This window comes from Nicotiana tabacum, chromosome 13 (assembly GCF_000715075.1).
Source record: "Nicotiana tabacum cultivar K326 chromosome 13, ASM71507v2, whole genome shotgun sequence".
Lineage (NCBI taxonomy): Eukaryota > Viridiplantae > Streptophyta > Magnoliopsida > Solanales > Solanaceae > Nicotiana > Nicotiana tabacum.
In genome coordinates, this window is record NC_134092.1 from 124,740,980 (window position 1) to 124,746,141 (window position 5,162).

Consider the following 5,162-nt stretch of genomic DNA (forward strand, 5'->3'; position numbering starts at 1 on the left):
CACCAGTACACATCCACGCCCCAAGGGGCGAAGTTACGTTGGGTTAAGGGTGGTCGAAGCTACCCTTCGTCGGAAAATAATACTAGGTATATAGGTAAAATATTAGGTTTTAGAGGTATATAACATATATTGAATATTCTTTGTCATGAATTTATTTTACTTTTTTTAAGTTTGAATACCTTTGAAAAAAATCTTGACTTTGTTATTACACGCCCCCGAGGAGTGCTCATCTTAATCTAAAAGTAAAAAGAAAAACATTAATACCATGATAATAGTTTATACAGATTAAGTGCATGTACTAATGTATGGTAATTTTTTTAGAGTTTTTAATCAAAATTGTCCCTGGGATTGGTTTAACTTTATCCTTTATATATTATGTTAGCACTTATAGTCCTTTAACTATGTTAAACTTGTGCAGCTTTGGTACAACTAATAGAATACCCTACATGTATATTTTTAGCCGCTCGTAAAAATAACAGCTATATATAATAACAAGATTAAAAGTATACTTCTATATATAATAATAATATTAATTCCTTGGGATCCTTTTACACTACAAATACGCATATAAACCTTTCCCATATATCAATTTGAGTTGATGACTATTAGCTAGACTCCCAATGATAGCATCCACTTACTTTTCAATTTATTTAAATTTTAGCAAAGCTACTATCTTAGGTAGGTATAATTAATTATTCCATGTTTTTATTTCTTGTAAGCAACTAATTATTTAATACTATTACATTAATCGACGGCCACCAGTACCATTCTCCCTTTGGCAATTGAAATAAAGAGCAGCAACAGGTAATCCAAGATTATAGTGCTTTGCAAAGTCTCTTGTGTTGAAATTCTGACGATTTTCTGGAGCATACACACTCTCTCTACGTGATTGCCGAAATAGCACTAAACTAGTCGATGTATTCCCATTGTTGGACATGGACACTCATAGGATACCACTTCATTGCCTACAAAAAGGAAAAACAAGAATTAGTGTCGAACAAATTTCTTCGCTTAAGCTAAACCAATTTAACCATGAATTAGTGACAGAATCCGTGCGTAAATATCATTTGTAATTTTATGACCAATTTTTACTTTTTGCCCTTGAAAGCCAATCTTGTTTACATAAATTCTATGCACGGGGTATGGGGAAGGACCAGACCACAAGGGTCTATTGTACGCAGCTTTACCTTGCATTTCTGCAAGAGGCTGATTCCACGGCTTGAATCCGTGACCTCCTAGTCACATGGCAATAACTTTACTAGTTACACCAATGCTCCCCTTCATTTTTCTAATCATAGGTTATCACTGAAATCAAATTAATGATAGTGTAGAATATTTTTTATGTATGTTGGGGGAGGGGGGTGTTCAAAATGAAATATAGAGAAACTCATGATTAGTATGAAGGATAGACTTACCAAAGCTTACTCCTGTGGTTGCTGGGATATCAGTGACCAACCTAACAAAGTTAATTAATCAGAGAGAATGTTTGAGAAATTGTATGAATTGAATAAATTTGATACTAATACTCAATTCATGAATATATCATATGTCTTAAATTTATTCAATATTTATGAATTTAATTGTAATTTAAAAAATCAATCTTTGATGGTGGCAAGGAACATATCAATTTTTTAGTGGTTAGGGCCAACCTGGTTCATGGGCAAACGACTGGTCCAATCCTAGTTTGGGTTAGGCAGAATTCCTTGAGCCCAAATCCAACACCTAATTTGGGCCTATGATTGGTATCGAGCCACTTGTTGCTGAGACTAGTCCCCTTTGTGATAGGGATCTTTACAAAAATAGCCAGCCATATTAATTATTTTTTTTTTAGACATATACATAAATTATACATTTATTATATACATGTAATATATAAACTATGCATATATTATATATTTACCTGCTATTTTTAGTTTAAGTGGTAAGGTGGGCGGCTATTAGGTTAATTCTTCTTTGTGATACTTATTTTGTTTGGGCTTTTTCATTTTTGGTCAGTCAGCCGAACAATTACAGGCAGTAGCCCAAATATACAAAAAAATATACATTATGTTTATAATATGAAAACTTATTCGCATGCACAATTCATACGAGGAAATTGGCCTTGGCTTTTTACAATATTAAAATTAAGAAAAAAAATTTTTTATCTCTAATGTGTAAAAGATAGATTTTTTACGTGTAAAAGCAAATATCTCATGTGTAAAAATCATGATAGGGTCATAAAACTAAAATAAGTTTGTAATGACCCACAAAACCATTTGACCATATATATATATATATATATATATATATATATATATATATATATATATATATAGAGAGAGAGAGAGAGAGAGAGAGAGAGAGAGAGAGAGAGAGAGAGATTACTAGCCATTCAAAATGTCCTTTTGGACAAGTGAATGTTGTCCATTCTATACTTTCTTCATGCATCTTTACTTGTCAATAGCTTGATTTACAAAAAAGACCGGCAACAACTGAAAAAGATTTGCAACAAACTTTGGAATCAGCGAGTGGAGAAAATAATTGTGAAACGACAAATAAAGAAGAATCATTTATGTTCATGGCATATGACGATGGGACCCAAAGAAGTACCCGACAAGGCTGAAAAGAAAAAATTTCTAAAAGAGTTTGAAGTCCGTTCTTAAATCTGCTCAAAGGTTCTGCTATAAAAGAAAGAAAAACTGAAGAAGGAAGGGCAGAACGAAAGAATCAATCAGAAGAAAAATACAAACCTCTCTTTACGTTCAACCATTCACCATCCACAACCTCTCTCAAACTCCTCTCTGTAAAATATTTCTGTATGTATGCTATATTAGTTCATATGTTAAGTCTGTAAGATAAATAAATCGTATGTTTCAGTGTGCAAGTGTTTAATTTCAAGTCCAGTAAAACTCTTTCGGATTCACCGAAAGGGAAATATCTCTCCTATAAGCATATATATATATTTTTTATTTTTATTTTTCTTGTTGATACATTAATTAGGTGTTTGGATTCAGTAATCCGTAGGATCATGAATACAAGAATTTGATCAACTTTACAATCATAGCTACAGTACTTTAGTCCGTTATCAAGGGTGGATCCAGCTTTGGAGCACTTGGTTCATCTGAATCCGGTACTTGTGACGTGAAGTATAAATTTATGTGTAAAAATTCATTAAAATTATAATAAATAGTAAATATAAATCTACAATTTTAAAAATATAATGGGTTCAATAGACTTTAAAGATTGAACCTATTTAGTTTGTCCCGAATTCGCCTCTGTTTGTTGTTACAATATGGCAGAATGGAATAAAGCCACTGTACTAATCTGATAGCTAAATTAAACAAGCTATAAAATTCTAGCTAAAGAATGAAAAAAAAAAAAAAAAATCTAACCAGTGCAAATACTCCTTCTGATATGGGTTGCTCGGAGTTGGAGCGTCAGGATCCACCATAACCTTCACAAACAAGACCAGAAAATTTATTAAGGTACTTTGATATGATGAAAATTATTCAATAAAAAAATTCACAAGAAAGTCATTTTTTGAATGTTTAGTACTAATTAAAATTATTTTTTAAAAGGTGAAATGGCTTTCCATCAAAGGGAAAAATGACTCCGCTCAAACACAATTATATATCTTGACTTTCAATTTCATATCACTTGCTTCATACAATGCTTAAATATCAATTATTATCAATCCTTAATGCTCAAAAATTCACGGAACACTATCTGATTTGTTAATATATATACCCAAAAATATTTTCTAAGAAATTTTTTAATTTTAATCCCAAAACATTTTTCATGAGAAACAACTTGCATCGTATCAGTTGAAGACATAATATTGCTCTCTAACAAGTTAAGATATAATATAAAAGTTATGGGGTCAGCTGAACTTAGTAAATTTGACTCAAACCCATGTATATGTGTTTAAGAAGCTAGAGTAGTAAATATACACAAAGAACCTAGTAATTCAAATAGTTAGTGGACGAGCGATATCTCGAACCCGTAAAATTCAAATTCTAAACATCTATCTAGACATATACACACTTCAACATGGTATCCTAAACTTTTAAATGAAGGTCAAACAATGCAACAATAAAATAAGTGAGAAAAATGAACAAGGAAAACAATGACTTTTGTAATGCATGTCAAAGCTATAGCTAGTACAATATAGCAAAAGATTATATAAGGTATATATATACCAAAGTGTAAAAAGTGCGAAGATCATCCCCTCCAACTTCAACCCTAGGTTGATTGGTAAGATGAGAAGGCCTCAAATCACAACCATTTTTAACCTCTCTAGTGTTGTAAACCACTCTTAGGCTAATAGAATTAGTGAATGGATCTAAAACATCTCCGATCACTCGAGCAAGTGACAATGTGTCTCTTCCTCTTTGCATGATATCACTATAAGAAAAACTCGAATTACCAACGGATTTTACCAACCACCCAAATATGTTTGTTGGTTGCTTGACTCAATGATCAAGATCACAAGGATATTTATATGAGTTAGTATGCTAGTGTATTGGTATCAATTTGTATTGTGCCTTTTGTTCCATCCCAAGAATCTTAAACCTCATCATTCTTTTGTTTTTCTATCTTTTTCTCCAACTTGAAGACCTTTTAAACACAGAGGCGGATGTAGGATTTTATTTCTATGGATTCAACATTTAAGCTTATGGATTCATATCTATTTTATTGTAATTTTAGTGATTTTTTACACATAAATTTATGCTCTGTGTCGAAAGTATTGAATTCAATTGAACCCGATAATTGTATGGTGTATCAGCCTCTGTTTGCACATATAGTATTTGCATCCACTTGCAAATTCAGAGCAGAAACAGAATCTTATCATTCGCGAGTTTGAGTTTTGACACATTGGAAGGGGCGTATTTAGGGGGATTCCAATACTCCCCTCCTTAGATTATGTATAACAGTTGCTGATTTAGCATATAGTTAATGAGTTCAACTGATCCCAATATTTTCCACATGGAGTATAGATATAGATGTAAATATAAAAAAAAAATTGAACTTATACCTTCAAAAGTGGAATAGGTGCATTAATAAGAACGATTGAACCCGTAAAATTCATATCATGGGTCCTCCTATTTGCAGTAGTGCAGCCATCTTCCCAAAATTCTAGATTCGCCTCTTTCGTTCGATGTCTAATCAACTTTTCTTACTTG

At 32.1% G+C, this 5,162-nt stretch overlaps 1 pseudogene; it reads right to left on the minus strand.

The window, feature by feature from the left end:
- Positions 1 to 680: 680 nt before the first annotated feature.
- Positions 681 to 4,463, minus strand: LOC107768079 (protein FLOWERING LOCUS T-like; annotated as a pseudogene).
- Positions 4,464 to 5,162: the final 699 nt, after the last annotated feature.